Source organism: Pelodiscus sinensis, chromosome 19, assembly GCF_052426305.1.
Source record: "Pelodiscus sinensis isolate ZL-2025 chromosome 19, ASM5242630v1, whole genome shotgun sequence".
Classification (NCBI taxonomy): domain Eukaryota; kingdom Metazoa; phylum Chordata; order Testudines; family Trionychidae; genus Pelodiscus; species Pelodiscus sinensis.
Genome location: NC_143070.1, coordinates 20,968,084 through 20,984,021, shown reverse-complemented (window position 1 = coordinate 20,984,021; position 15,938 = coordinate 20,968,084). Strand labels below are relative to the sequence as shown.

Genomic DNA, 15,938 nt, shown 5'->3' with positions numbered 1-15,938 from the left:
GTCTACATTACACAATTTTGTCCGAAAAACTGCCATTTTTCCTGACAAAACTTGAGGAACGTCCACACTACAACTGTGTTCTTCTGCAAGAAAATTGAAAGAACAGAGGGTTTTTTCTGGCATTGCTAATCCTCATTCTATGAGGAAGAAGCCATTTTCTGAAAGAGCTCTTTTGGAAAAAGGCATGTATAGTTGGGGAAGAAAGTTCTTTCAGAAGAAGAGGAAAGGGGGAAAAGCACAGGTGCTCTCGTGGCCATTCCATCCATAACAATCACAGCTTACATGCAAGAAAGCGTCCATTCGGTCCGGATTCTCTCTTTAGAAAAAGCAGATTGCTTTTTCAATGCACTTTTGCAGTGTGGACGGTCTCTTGCAAAAGAAGTTGGTTTTTTTTAAGGCCTTTCCAAAAAAAGCTTCTTTCAAAAGAAGCTGGAAGTCTAGATGTAGCTTCAGGGTACATCTACAAAGCACACTTATTTCAAAAAACGCTATTTTGAAAAAAAATTATATAGCTTGTTTTGAAACAGCATATCCACACTACAGGGAAGCCTCAAAATTAGTCCAAGGAAGGCTCCCCTAATGTGGACACGCTATCTCGATTTAGGAAGTACTGGGGAGTAATTACTTTCAATAGCCCTGGGCAGGAGCTATTTCAAAATAGCAGCAGTGGAGCAGAAGAGGCGTTATTTCTCGTGCAATTAGGTTTACAGATTTGGAACTAAGCCGTGGGTGGCTTTTGGGTAGAGCAAGTAGGAAGAGGGAGGGGCCACTGGAAGCATTTGGCCCTCTGGGTGGCTGTGCCTGGGAAAAGAAAAATGGGGACTCCTCCATCACAGGAGAACATGGGTATTGATCCTACTGCCTCTCATCTGCTAAGTAAATGCTCAACCACTCAAGCTAACTCTTCCACTCAGTGCTAACTCTTTTGGTGACTTTTACCTTCTCCACAGGGATGTCTGTCTTCTAGGTCAGTTATTCGTGGGAAAGGAGACGGCTCCAATGAGGCTCCTCCTCACACTCATGCTTATGACCCTCATTCTCTCTCTGGCCTCAAGGGCAGATCTCAAGAAGGAGACTCCCTGCAGCAAAGTCATTGGGGTCTCTGAGATGGCCCCTGACCTGCAGCCTGTCCCACCTGGCCATTGTCATGGACTCTCTGCGAGGTCATCGCCTCCCAACCTCCATTAGCCAAAAAGCTGAGATGCTGCAAAAGACCCTTGTGATGTCACTGCTACACCCACCCCTGCCATTCAGGGCTAATGTCTTGCCCCAGGCAGCCCCTTTGCATGACTGAGCTGCTCCCAGGGGTGAAAGTGACACATTTGTAGAGGAACTGTTCTACTGGGCACCACCCCTTGGGCATAGGGAGGCTCAAGGAAGGAAGGGGCGGGAGGGGTTGTGATAGGACAGTATCTGTAAGAAATTACAGAGCAGAGTGGGAGGCTCAGGGAAGGGATTTGGGGTGCATATGGGTGAGGTAGGGCTCAGAGTAGGGTTGAGGATATAGAAGTCAGGATTCAGGTCTTGAGGCTGAGCATTGAGGGGACCAATGGGACTAGAATCCCAGCTCCCTCTGCTCTGGGCTCCCTGAGGCCCATTAAGAAACAAGGGATTTCTCTGCAGTGCACTGAGGAGAGAAACCCCTGAGCCAGTGACATGGACTGATCTGGGTGCAGGCAACCAAGTGGGGGCAGGGCAGAGTGTTCAGTAAATCTACATGTGAATAGATCCATCTAGCAGCCACAAGGGCAGGGGTCTTTAGTCAAGGCAGCAGTGACTCTGAGGAAGGGTTGGGGGCTAATCAGATGAACATGAGTTTCCAAGGCCAGGCAGAAATGGATGAGGGGATGTCACAGGCTCTAGCACATCAAGAGGTAAAGAGAGGCTCCTGCTGCACTTCCAGACATGCCAAAGCTTGGACAGAACCAGGGATTTTCAGCTGTTTAATCTAAGGTACTTGCCACTGAGCTACTGCCAACAGGTCAGGGGAGGAAGGCCAGAACAAGACCTGTTTAGCCACTGGATCTGTGCAGGCTGGAGCTTCCTCCTACCAGATCTCTGGCTTGGCTTCCTGCAAAGCCTCCAACAGATGCCTGACCTGACTTCCCCAGGCTGGCATCCAGAGGCATTCTCAGCTGATGTCACCCCCTCTCTCATGTGGGAGTTGGGCTCATCCCAGGCACAGGTCCAGGAGCTGTGCTTACCTGGGCACCAAGGGGAGCTGCAATAAGTGAAGAGACTGTGTTTCTGCCTGGCTTTGAACCAGAGACCTTTCGTGTATTAGATAAACATGATAACCACTACACCACAGAAGTGCTCCTAGACTTAAACTTGGACAAATATTCTGTTACTAACTCTTGGCCAATACTTAGGGGGAAACGGCCAAGCAAGAGCAGGGAACAAGACACCTGCCTTCCCCCGCTACTTCTGTAGACCTTTGCTCCTAACACTGGGAAGGTGGCAGAGGCTTTGTGACACAGGAGGGGTGACCCACGTCACATCCCCAGCATTTCCCCCCTGCATAGATGGACCTTTGGGGACAGATCCAGACTCCCCGACCTCTCACCCAGCTCCTGTCGCACTCTAGAGCAGAGCAGCCCCCAGGGGCAGGGCTGGGCAAGGGGCAGGAGCCGAGTTTACCTGAGACCTCAGGAACCCAGCATGAGGTACCATCCCAGTCATCTCTCTGACAGGAGCAGAAGGGGAGTATGTCTCAGGGGTTGTGTAGCTTGTTGTCCTCATTAGGGGTGTGGCCAAAACACAGTGCTTCACTGTGAGCAGGATTTGAACCTGCACAGGGAAACCCTATTGGATTTCTAATCCAACACCTTAACCACTCAGCCATCACAGCTCTAAGAAACTAAACTTCTGTACATAAATGTGGAGAAAAATTCTGTTACTAATTCCTTGGCCAACTCAGATTGCTGTGGGGTTAAGAAATTCTCTCTCATTAATTCTGTGCCCTCAGGAAGGGACCAAATCGCAGGAGGCCAGGCCCCCACCTGGAGACTCCAACCCAAACCCTGAGACCAAGGGGGTTGGCAATCCAGATGATCAATGTTTGCTGCACTTATCCCTCCCCTCAACCCTGCCCAACCTCAAGGCCAACTCTACAGTCCCAGCAGCTGGGGGAGATGTGCATGTTAGAGCCTCTGCCCACTGCATTGTAGCCTTCTGTGCCCAGGGAGACAGACACCGCCAGGATGGGAAAGCTAGAAGGAAATAGGGAATGGCTGCACTTTAGGAGTCAAAGGTGTTGTCTGGGACCATAGAGTAGAACAGTTTTACAATCCTACCTGAGGAGGGCACCATAGCTTTGTTGGGTAAAGCACCTACCTAATAATGGGGATATCCAGGGTTCAGTTCCCAGTGACTCCTTGCTGTGGCCTTCACTCACATTTTCCTAGGTCCTTCTGGGACACAGAAGAGGCCTAACCTGACCAACCATGGAACTGCTTGCTCCTGAAAAGGCTGATTGGAGAGGAAAGTTGGAAAGAAGGAAACCACAAGCCCCTAAAGGCTTCTCTCCAACAGGTGAGAAGCACCTGATGTCCACATACCCTAACTCTCCATGGCTGCAGGAGCTGTAGAGATTGCACCCTCAGGATCTCTGAGCACTGACACCCTCAGGGAATCACAAGGGCATGTGGTGCTGGCTTCCTGTCCTAGCAATTGCAGTCAGAGCCCTGCCTTGCCTGTGCTAGTCACAGCAGCCTCTGCACCCGCTCCAGGCTTGTGGTTCCCTTCTTTCCAACACTCCTCCTCAGTCAGCCTTTTCCTGAACCAGCAGTTCCATGGTTGGCCAGGGGAGGCCCCTTCTGTGTCCCAGAAGGACATAGGAAAATGTGAGCAGAGTCTATAAGGCAGTACTGGGACTTGAACCAAGGATTTCCTGTTTATGAGACAGGTGCGTTAGCCAGCTAAACCATGGCACCCACCCACAAAGCAAACTTAAAACTGTTCTACTTTATGGTCTCAGACAACACCTTTGATTCCCAAAGTGCAGCCATTCCCCATTTTCCTCCAGCCTTCCAGCCCTGGCAGTGTCTGTCTCCCTGGGCACAGAAAGCTACAGCTCCGTGGGCAGGGGGCTTTGGCTTCCTTGACCATGGGATGCTTTTGCAGGAAGGGCTGCTCAGCAGGGATGGGGTTCACCTGTCGAGGAAGGGAAGAGTATTTGGATTCAGACTGGCTAACCTAGTGAGGAGGCTTTAAACTAGGTTTGATGGGGGCAGGTGACCAAAGCTCACAGGTAAGTGAACAACATGGAAACCTGGGAGATGGGTCAGAAATGGGAGAGAGTGTGGGCTGTAACAGCAGAAATAAAGGAGGGATGCGGACCACTGGGAAGCAAACTCTAATCTGTGTCTTAGGGTACGTCTAGACTACTGGGTTTTGTCGACAGAAGTTCTGTCGACAGATACTGTCGACAAAACTTCTGTCGACATAGAGCGTCTAGGCACATTCAGTTCTGTCGACAAAGCAAGCTGCTTTGTCGACAGAACCCTGTAGTCTAGACGCAACCCTACAGGCAATAACACCTTCTGTCGACAGAACTCTGTCGACAGAAGGTGTTATGCCTCGTAAAATGAGGCATACCAGCGTCGACAAAACTGCTGAGTTCTGTCGACATTATGTCGACAGAACTCAGCGGTAGTGTAGACGCTGGTATAGTTTTGTCAACAAAAGTCCACTTTTGTCGTCAAAACTCAGTAGTCTAGACACACCCTTAGACACTGATATAGAAACACACAGGAATGATGGGTAATAAGTAGGAAGAAGTTGGTATCACAGGTACTTGGTGGGATAATACATGACTGGAATTTTGGCAGAGAAGGGTACAGCTTGCTCAGGAAAGGTAGGCAGGGAAAAAGGGAGGAGGAGTTTCCTTAGATATGAAACATGCAAACACTTGGCCTGAGGTGGAGAGGGACACAGGAGACAGACTTGTCGGGAGTCTCTCGGTGAGGTTAAAGGGGTAAAACCCAAGGGTGATGTCACTCTAGGAATCTATTACAGACACCTCCCAGGCAGAAGAGGTACATGAGGCTTTTAAAACAATTAACAAAATCATCCAAAGCACAGCTGGTTTCACACACACACAGCCTCACCTACAGCTGGGGACAGTTTGTAGTGAGCTGGAAAGAAACAGAAAAGGGGAAACTGGAGCCTGGCACAACCAAGTCTTAGGATTCTTCTGTGTCCAGATGTGCTAAGCAGCTGGCAGCTAAGCTCCCAAGTGCTGGTCTGTTCCTGCCCTCCCCAGGCAGGCAAATCCCCTCCTCTGGGTGTTACAGGCTGGACTTTACTTTTGGAGCTGTTGCATGTGAGGCAAACGTGACACCCGCTGCACTGCAGAAACCAGCCTCCTGCCTTTTGGGAAGAGGCCCCTGAAAACACTTAGCCCTCTGGCTGGCTCTGCCTGTAAAACAACAAAACAAACAACTCCTTTCCACTGGAGGATGTGGGTATTGATCCCACTGCTTCCAGCAGGTAAAGCAAGTATTCTACTAGTTGAGCTAATTCCCCTGCCTGTGATTTGCTCTCTTGCCCCACCCACCTTGTTCCAGAGCCAACAACGTCCCTTCTGATAAACCCTCATATAAAAGTCAGCAAATATCCAGAGAAGTTGCGGTTCCGTTTACAAGACTCTGCACAGCTCAGTTCCAATCAGCCGGTCTTCCCTAGAGCCTGGAACATCGACCGCGGCAGCGTCGCTCTTACGCCTAGTGTAGACACGGCCTTAGAGTGTCACAAACCAGCCCCAGACACATTCCTGGCTAGGACCAGTCACAGTCTGGGCTCAGTGAGGGTCCATCCTACCTGAGATGTGTGTGACACAAAAGCCTCCTGTTCCCTGCCCAGTACCCAACACTGGCTGCAGACACAGTGATATTTGGTGCATTAGCTGCTGTCCCTGCTGGCAGGGAGCTGTCCTGCACCTGCAGTTCATCCACCTCCCGGAAAGGCAGCAGCTCTGTGAGGGGGAGAAAAGCGGTGGTGGGGGCAGAGTTCAAGCTGGGGCATGTCCCTGCTTGTATAAATCGATCACTGCTGGGCCAGTGTGCTGGCATCCCTCATGTCTGGAGCATCCCACCAGGGAAAAACAAAAACTGTATCAAGAGATAAGGAGTCAGTGTCCCTCCTAGCAGGAGCTATAGGGCTTGGGGTCCCTCCTCACCAGGAACTATGGGGCCAGGGGAACCTTCACCCCCCAGCAGGAGTTGGCAGGTGCCATGGCGGCTCACACAAAAACAGGTGCATATGCCCTCAATATTGGTGCCCAGGACAAAACTTGCTCTGCTCCTGGAACAGGAACAGTGACTAGCAGTGAGACCCTTCCCTGGAAGCACCGTGTCAGATGGTTTCTTCTCAGCCTGCTACCTCCTGGATGCTGGGAGCAGCTGCCTGGTCTGAGGGCCTGAAGTTCCCTGGAGAGAGGGGCTGGGGCTGGTGACTGCAGGAAAACCCTTCTGCTGTGTCTGCGGCTGAGCTGCACAAAGGAAGATACAAGATCCCTGGTGGAGTCTTTGCCGGATGAACGTGCCTGAGGAAAGAAGCTGGAAGCACAACAGACACACAAAAGGGGCACGAGGGACAGTTTGAGTCACACACACGGCAGGGGGCACAGCACATCCAGGGACCTTATCCACTCACAGAGCCTCACAGCTTCTCCACGCTCCCAAACCCCACCATTAAATTGTCCCATGGGCCTCGCCCGCACCATGTTCAGGGCCTGGGGATTTTCCATCAGTTTGCCAGACCAAATAACTAGCCCCCCACTCATCTGGAGTCTCTGCCTCTCATGGGCCTTCTCACCCTCAGGCTCCGCTTGGTCTCCAGACAGACGCTGCTTTGTACAGCCACCTCCCTCTGTCTGTCACTCCTGGGCCTTCTAGAGCAAAATATACCCCTTCTTTCTGACACCTGGGCTTTTAGATCTGCATCTTACAGCAGCATTTGCTAGTGAGAAGTCTGAACAGCTTCCTTAGTGAGGGAGACAGCCACTGCAGAGCAGCCTTGCCAACTGTCTCAGAGAGCAAAGGAAGGTAAGTTCTTTGTCAGTGAAGGGACACTGACAGCCCAGGTGGGATCTGAACCCAAAATCCCTGGTTTAGGAGGCTAGTGCCTTGTCCATTAGGCCACTGGATCACACAGAAAACCCTCCCAGGTACAGAAATTCACCCTTCTAAATGTCCCTTCTTCAACTTTTAACTCCTGATTAAGCCCCTTTGAAGAAGCCAGATGCACAGGATGGGCTGATCACACCCCTCTGAAAATCAGCTTTCGATAGGTATTTGTAGCTGGCTCCAGGTCATGGGCCTTGAAATCTCGTCTCCCTCCCAAAACCAGGGAAGTGTCTCCCACCGCTGCAGCCTCCTGAGGCTCTATGGCCGTGTCTGTACAGCAGGGACACCAACACTCACAGGTGCCACAGGAGGGCCCATGGCCTAGCAATGTGGCAGCCTGAGCAGCCTCTGATGTTCCCTGCTTGAGCCCCAGAACCAGCCCTGAGTGAGTGGGGGCAGAGGGAGCAGCTCACACGTGCCAAGGGGCTGGCCAGGGGCAGATGAGCCTGCAAGGCAGCAAGGCAGCAGTGACATCACAAGGAAGTTTTGCAGGACCTCAGCTTATTGGTTGGGAGGCAGTAACCTCGCAGAAGGATCATGGTAACCTCCAAGTGTGATAGGCTGCAGGGCTGGGGCAATCTCAGAGACCTCCATGGCCTGGCTATCTGGACTCTCCTTTGTGAGGTTTCCCCTTGAGGGCAGACAGGTTTAAGGGTCACATCTGGGAGTGTCTCTGTCTCTGTGAAGATTTCCCCTTTCCTCAGGCTGCAGTGGGAGGGGTCTGGGGTAGGTAGGTTTACAGGAGGGGCTGGCACTGAACTTCTGGGAGAAGCAAGAGAGAGGGTTGCAAACACCCAATGAGAATGGGATTTGAACCCATGCCTGCAGAGCATAATAGACTAACAGTCCATCACCTTAACCACTCAGCTACTTCATCTGTGCTGTAGAGAGTTGTTTCAAACCACCTGAAGTCAGCACTTCAGGGAACCTTTGTGCCACTCACTGGCAGGCCACGGACAACAGGGTGGGAAGGTTTTGGCTTTTCACAATTGTAACCCTTCTGCTGGGTAGGCCTGGCAGTAACCAGGGCTGGGTTCAATATCTTGGGGTCCATCTCACATAGAACCGGCTCGAGCCCCCACCCAGTAATCTGGGAAATTTATGCACCCCATGGCGCCTCTGAGAGGCAATGCTTCCCCACTCGCAAGCACTGAATCTGAGTGTAGGAAAGAAACATTTAATGAAACAGAGAGAGAAGTCATACGGCATTAACTTGGGGAAAACACCACAAACAGAGTTCATAACCCAAACATGAGCCAAGCCCCCCACCCCAGCCAAGAATCGCCAGAAGTCCAAAAAGTCCGACACCCCAAAAGTCTCTGTCCCTGGTCCGTGCCACCCAGAGTCCCAAGGTTCACCCACAGGGTTTCACCTCCCAGCCTGGGTAGAAATGGCGGTGGGGGGGGCTAGATAGGGGGCACCGTAGGATGCTAGGAATTATTAGGAAAGGGATAGAAAATAAGACCCAGAACATCTTACTGCCCCTGTATAAAACTATGGTACGCCCACATCTTGAATACTGTGTACAGATGTGGTCTCCTCACCTCAAAAAAGATATTTTGGCCTTGGAAAGGGTTCAGAAAAGGGCAACTAAAATGATTAGGGGTTTGGAACGGGTCCCATATGAGGAGAGGCTAAAGAGACTGGGACTTTTCAGTTTAGAAAAGAGGAGACTGAGGGGGGATATGATAGAGGTCTATAAAATCATGAGTGGTGTGGAGAGGGCTGATAAAGAAAAGTTATTTATTAGTTCCCATAATAGAAGAACTAGAGGACACCAAATGAAATTAATGGGTAGCAGGTTTAAAACTAATAAAAGGAAGTTCTTCTTCACACAGCGTGTTGTCAACCTGTGGAACTCCTTGCCAGAGGAGGCTGTGAAGGCTAGGACTATAATAGAGTTTAAAGAGAAGCTGGATAAATTCATGGAGGTTAGGTCCATAAAAGACTATTAGCCAGGGGATAAAATGGTGTCCTTGGCCTCTGTTTGTCAGAGGCTGGAGAGGGATGGCAGGAGACAAATCGCTTGATCATTGTGTTTGGTCAACCCTCTCTGGGGTACCTGGTGCTGGCCACTGTCGGTAGACAGGATACTGGGCTAGATGGACCTTTGGTCTGACCCAGTATGGCCGTTCTTATGCTCTTATGTTCTTACCTTAAACGAAACTCCACCACGCTCCACCAGCTGTCTCCTTCCACGCCTCTGGACGCTCCGCTGGGCACCTGCTGCTGCTCCTCACCTGCCACCGTGCCATGCCACACTGCTGGTTGTCACTCCTCACCTGCCGCCGCTCCACACCATGCCGCTGATGGCCGCTCCTCGCCTGCTGCCACGCCATGGATGACTGCATCTCACCTGTCACCACTTCACTGGCTGCAATAGGTCTGGCACTCAGCCCAACCAGTGGCTTCAGCTCTTTAGCCACCAGCTGGACTGGCAAATGAATCCAGCTTTCACGGAGCTAGCAAAAGAAAAGACTCCTCAGGGAGTCTGCTTTAGATCGGTCCTTAAAACAAAGAGGGAAAGGTACAGGCCCAGTCTTATAGCTCACACCTGCCAGGTGTGAAGCAGGCTGACTCACACCCTTTAATCCTTTCCCCCAGCTCTGTTCACTCAACTCTGGAAGGGGGGAGGCTTGTTCTTCCGAGACCTCTTGCCATGATGGTGGTGTCTCTCCTGCAAGCATTGGTGGCATGTTTTACAGTTCCCACATTTAGGGGTAGCTTGATTAGTTACCCCCACAACAGTCCCAAATTATATACAATACTCCACATTCTATTCAAACACTGACCCTCCATCAGCACTGGCTGAATGGGATTTACATAGCCACACCTCGGATTCCCTCCTGAGCAGTATTTACATGTCAACAGTTAAAAGTTAATTATCTTGCAGAGCTAAACAACTGGGCTGTGTCTACACTGGGCCACTTATTCCGGAAAATCAGCCGCTTTTCCGGAATAAGCTGCAAGCTGTCTACACTGGCCCTTGAATTTCCGGAAAAGCAATGGTGCTCTACTGTACAAAATCAGCCGCTATTCCGGAAAAACTATTCTGCTCCACTCGGGCATAAGTCCTTATTCCGGAACACTGTTCCGGAAAAGGGCCAGTGTAGACAGCCCAGTAGTCTTTTCCGGAAAAAAGCCCCGATCGCGAAAATGACGCTCGGGGCTCTTTTCCGGAAAAGCGCGTCTACATTGGCCACGGACGCTTTTCTGGAAAAAGGGCTTTTCCGGAAAAGCAGCCTGCCAATGTAGACGCTCCTTTTTCGGAAAAACTGAAAACGGAATAGTATTCCGTTTTAAGCATTTCCGGAAATTCATGCCAGTGTAGACACAGCCCTGTAGTGGGCACACCCACCCCTCCTTTTAGCTGGCTGACAGCAAGCAGCAGTTCAGCCCCTGCTTACACAATGTTCCCTGGGCTATTGTACAAAGCTCAGTGCTAGTAAAAAAACCCAGACACCCCCTGGCTACATCTACCCTGCAGACTTCTTGCTCAAGAATGGTTTTGTGCAAGAGTTCTTGTGCAAAAGGTCTTTCACAACAGTATGTCCACACTTCCATGTACTTTTCCACAAAAGGGATGAGAAATGCAGGTCCCACGTTCAGGGAGCTGGGTCATGTTCTCCTGCCTGACAGTCTCAGTCCTGGCTGAAGCCTGGCTACAGAGAGAAGAGGCCAATGCAAACAGCCCCATGGCTGCTAGGGAGTCAGTACATGGGTGAGTGGAGCAGGGAGCTGGGGGCAAAGTTGGGCTCTAACTCACTAGGGGTCGTCCCATAGCTCAAAGTAAGCAATGCAATTGTGTAGCTCAGTGGTCCCCAACCTTTTGAGGTTGTCGGGTGCCAGGGGGCGTGGCCGTTCGCCTGCCGGGTGCCAGGGGGCGGGGACACTTGCGCGCCCGGGGGTGGCCCCCCCCATAGCCACATGCCCGGAGGCGGCCCCCCCATAGCCACTTGCCCGGGGCCAGGGCCCCCCCATAGCCACGCGCCTGGAGGGCCGGGGCCCTCCCATAGCCATGCGCCCGGGGCCGGTGCCCCCCCCCCCGCAAGCACCCCGCAAGCGCTGCGCGCCCGGGGCCGAGGCCGGCGCTTCCCCCTCCCCCCCGCAAGCGCCGCGCCATGTGCCCGGGGCCAGGCCAGCCTCGAGCACCTGGCGGGCGCATGCAAGTGCCCCCGCAGGCGCCATGGCGCCCGCAGGCACCGTGTTGGGGACCACGGGTGTAGCTTATTCCGTGTCTATGTTGAAATAGCTTATTTTGTAATTTGGTGCTGGCTACACAGCACTTATTTCAAAATAAATTGCAATTCTGAAACATCCCTCAGTCCTTGTACCATGAGGTTTACAGGGATGTCGGAATAGTGAGCCCGTTATGGTTTGAAATAAGGGGCTAGCTCTTAAAATGCGTCTGTGTGATATGAGCACCACGTTCTAAACCTCCAAGCTAGCCGGCCCACGGGTGTCAGTCTCACAAGTGGCCCTTTCAGAAAGGAGCCTTGGGCAGCCTCAGGGATGTTGTGGGCTCTGGAACAAGGTGGGTTCAAACAAACTGCAGCTCAGTTCTCAGCCCTTATTTTCACTGGTGGGGGCTCAGTGGCCCCCTCCCTCTTCCTACCAGCTCTCCCAAAAGAGACAGACCTGGCTCCCCTTCCTTTTCCCCCAGCAATTGTCATGCTGAAAAGCAGAGAGTGGAGGTATCAAGAGCAGTGCTCTATCAGGCTCTGTGGTGCACTGGAAAGCATGTTGGACTTCTAAACTGCAGTGGCTAATGTGAGCTCAGCCGAATGTTCAAAGACTGAGGGTTCAAGTCACTTGAGCTGCTTTCTCATTTCCAGGGCACAGCTTTTACAGAACAGGCAATCCTTAGTCTGATACTGGGGTGGGCTTGAGTCCAGACAGTTCCCAGCAGACCCCAGTGAGGGTGGAGGGAAGGGCTGGGGGTTGTTCTGAAAGGCTGCAGGTGCTGTTAGATGGTTTTGTCCCTCCCTGTCTTCTACTAGTGCTGAGCAACACTCAGGCTATGTCTATACTACACTGTTCTTCTGGAAAAAGTTATGCAATTTTTGAAACCCAATTTGTGTAGCTTTCTCTTCTGCTTTTTTTGGAAGAGGCTTTTCTGGTCTTTGTACACTGGGCCAAATGTCGGGCACAACCCCTTTTTAAGAACAGCCCTTCTTCCTCATAAAATGTGGTTCACAGGGATGCCGAAAAAGCACATCTGCTCTTCCAAAAAAAGCTTTCGGCAGAGCAGATGTGTTCTCTGGACTAAAGTGTCACTCTAGTGCAGACAGAGCCCAGATGTAGCATCTTATTTCAAGTTTAGGGTGCAGCGTAGACAGAGAGGTGACATATGATATGCAATTTGAGCTACGGAAGTTGTCATTTTGAGCTTATTTCAAAAACACTTTGGTATCTTTGCAGCACCAAATATTAAAATAACCTGCTATTCCGAAATGTCCCTTCCTCCTCATGGAATGAGGTTTTCAGGGACGTTGGACTACTTAGTCCATTGTATTTCAAAATAAGGGGGCACTGTTAACATACAGGATGGCTAGTACAGGTGTCTCCGTACCCCGAAATAGCACTGCAGCGTCAAAGTCGCCTTACAGGCCCACAGCAGGGAGCATGTTTGATGCTAAATTTTCATCCTTTTGCTCTTGGGATGCTCTGTTGCTGTCTGCAGCCACGCATAGGCCTGACTCTGCATTGCCAAGGCCCGGCTGCCAGACAAGAGAGAGGGCTGCAGAAGGCACAAATTCCTCTCTGGGGAGCCTGCAGGAAAGGAAGATGGAGTGTGAGGGGTTTGTGCAGCACCCAGCTCAGCCACCCCACTGAGATCTGAACTCAAATTGCACTAGTCAGAGTCCCGAGTGCTGCCCCTTACACCATGGGACCTATGCCAGTCACTGTTGCCTTAGCTGGGTGAAGCTGGAGTCCTGGCCCAGGCCCACTGGGACCAGCTTTGCTTGTTTTCCTTCCACCTAGAGCCCACTTCTTCTCCTGGGCTGCAAGGAGCATTCCTGGGAAGCCCTGAGACAGACACAGGACTCTGCTTCCCCACAGCCAGCCCCACCCCACAGCTTTTGGCAGAACAAGGTGGGGCTCTGTTCACCCTGCTGAGGTGCTGAGGTTCTGTCCTGCCCCTTCAGTTTCGCTTCCCTGCTCTGCCCCATTCCTGCCTCGCGACCTCCTTGGGCAAGTCACGCAAGGGAGGCAGCAGGCAGAGGTGGCCCAATACACCAGCTTCCCAGGGCAGGGGAGGCCAAGCCACAAGCCTCCAGCAACTGCCTGGCCTCATTCATCTCGCTTCCCCAGGCTGGCACCAAGGGGCATTATCAGCTGATGTCACCCCCCTCTGTCACATGGGAGTTGGGCTCATCCCAGGCACAGGCTGGTCAGCAGCAGCTGCACTTACCTGGGCACCCAGGGGAGCAGCAATAAGAGAAGACCCCATGTTTTTGCCTGGCTTTGAACCAGGGATCTGCTGTATGTTAAGCAAATGCGATAACCACTACATCACAGAAACACATATGGGCAGTGAAACTTGGCTGACTATTCTGTTACTTGCTCTTTCTAACACCCTGCTCTGCAGGGGAGGGGAATGCACTTTGTGAACACTGCACCTCTTGTTCTCATGGAAGTGATTAACCCGAGCTACCAGCTCCTCATTTCCTCACCAGCCCCTTGATATTTGTAGCTCTAAGCTAGAGCTGCTGTGGCAGGAGGTGAAGCTACAGAAGCTGACAGGGGACAATCAGCAGGTGGAGGGTTATTTTTTCTCTTCCCTGGGCTGATGTGGCTAGAACTGAGAAGAAAATCCTCTTCCCTTCTCCTCAGAAGATGGAAATTGCAGTTTGTTCTCTCTTTGGCTCTACTAAAGCTGGACCCCAGGCCTAGACTTTTTCTTTCTAAAACCCTGGTGAAAAGTGCGATCTAGTAGACTGAGAATGCGAGTTAAAGAAGGATATCAGCCAGCATAGTGCTTGAACCCCTGACCCTGACATTAAGAGGCTCATCTTTTACCAACTGAGCTAGCCAGGTTGTACACAATAGGCTTCCTAATATCCCATCACAGGGTATCAGGAGCCAAGTGTTCTCAACTGCCTGATTCAAGGATCTTTCTTGCTCCCAGTGGGGTGTTCTGGTCTTTGTGGGGAGGTTTGAGCTCAAATCCCACTTGCAACACACCCACTTCTTTCCCTACAAGGAACGGCCCCATTTCCATCTCTCCAGTGACAGGAGAAGGGGCAGGGTTCAGGATTTCATTTAGCACAGCAGCAAAGGGAGGTGGAGGAAATTCTTTGCAAATTCTCCTTTGCAAGCTTTGTTCTCATGACACCGAGTGTGACAGGAGGGGTGTGAGCTGGGGAGCCTGCCCGCCCCCACGGACGGGGCATTTGGGTGCACCCTGGGGCAGCAAGAATTCAGGCCTTCAGGCCAGTGCTTTGGGGACAATGTGTGAGCCCTTCCATAAGTATTTTCTGCTCCCACTGGGGAAGGTAGCTGGGCAGGACTGGTCTGTAGCCCACATCCCTTTCAGCCCCAGGTGCAGGAGGTAACAGAGAAGGGAGGAAAGTCCATGGCCAAAGCCTCCTCCCAGCAGTATGGCCCTGTGCAGAATCTGTGCATGATGGAGCCTCCTCCCAGCAGGGCTCTGGCCTGTTCTCTGCAAAGTGCTGAACACTTATTTTTTTGCAGGAAAGAGTGGGATCCATGCCCCCTGCTCCTCACTGAAAGGAGTGTCATCTTTCCTCCTTTTCACAGAGGGTGGCTGTGTCTACACTGGGCCACTTATTCTGGAAAATCAGCCGCTTTTCCGGAATAAGCTGCGAGCTGTCTACACTGGCCCTTGAATTTCCGGAAAAGCAACGATACTCTACTGTACAAAATCAGCCACTATTCTGGAAAAACTATTCTGCTCCCGCTCGGGCATAAGTCTTTATTCCGGAACACTGTTCCGGAAAAGGGCCAGTGTAGACAGCCCAGTAGTCTTTTCTGGAAAAAAGCCCTGATCGCGAAAATGGCGATCGGGGCTCTTTTCCGGAAAAGCGCGTCTACATTGGCCACAGACGCTTTTCCGGAAAAAGGGCTTTTCCGGAAAAGCAGCCTGCCAATGTAGACGCTCCTTTTCCGGAAAAACTGAAAACGGAATAGTATTCCGTTTTAAGCATTTCCAGAAATTCATGCCAGTGTAGACACAGCTGGTATGTCTACACTGCACTCCTCTTTCGAGGGAGGAATGACTAAGACTCACTAAATCAAACCCAGAGGACACCCCCACCGGTTTCCAGCACTTCTTTTCTTTGCTCCCTTTGGCTTCTCACTGTGGGGACATGGCCAAGCTCGACTGAAGGAACCGACTCCAGCTACGTACTGAGGGATGGTGAGAAGAGCAGACACATTGGCCAGGCACCACTGGGGGCTGCATCCCTCACCTCCCCCAACCTGGCAGGTGTCTGGGACAGCTTAGTCATGGGGCCACTCTCTGGGACTTTTCTCCCAGCTGCTTCACGTGTTGCCATTGCCCATCCAGAGGGAGGGAGGAGGAGAGTCACTCTCCATGGCTGCAGGAGCTGCAGAGGTTGCAGCCTCAGGATCTCTGGACACTGACACCACCAGGGAATCACAAGGGTGTGTGGTGCTGGCTCTCCTGTCCCAGCAATTGCAGTCAGAGCCCTGCCTTGCCTGTGCCAGTCACAGCAGCCTCTGCACTGACTCCAGGCTTGTGGTTCCCTTCTTTCCAACACTCCTCCTCAGTCAGCCTTTTCCAGCACCAGCAGTTCCAAGGGTGGCCAGGGGAGGCCTCTA

The 15,938-nt window shown here is 51.8% G+C and overlaps 1 protein-coding gene and 1 non-coding gene across 2 annotated transcripts in view; one reads left to right on the top strand and one right to left on the bottom strand.

Annotated features, from left to right (window-relative positions):
* Positions 1-15,938, top strand: part of LOC112544453 (uncharacterized) — a 45,356-nt gene that overhangs the window by 16,562 nt on the left and 12,856 nt on the right.
* TRNAS-AGA (transfer RNA serine (anticodon AGA)) lies at positions 2,770-2,851 on the bottom strand. Its single transcript has one exon. It is a non-coding gene; the product is annotated as a tRNA-Ser (tRNA).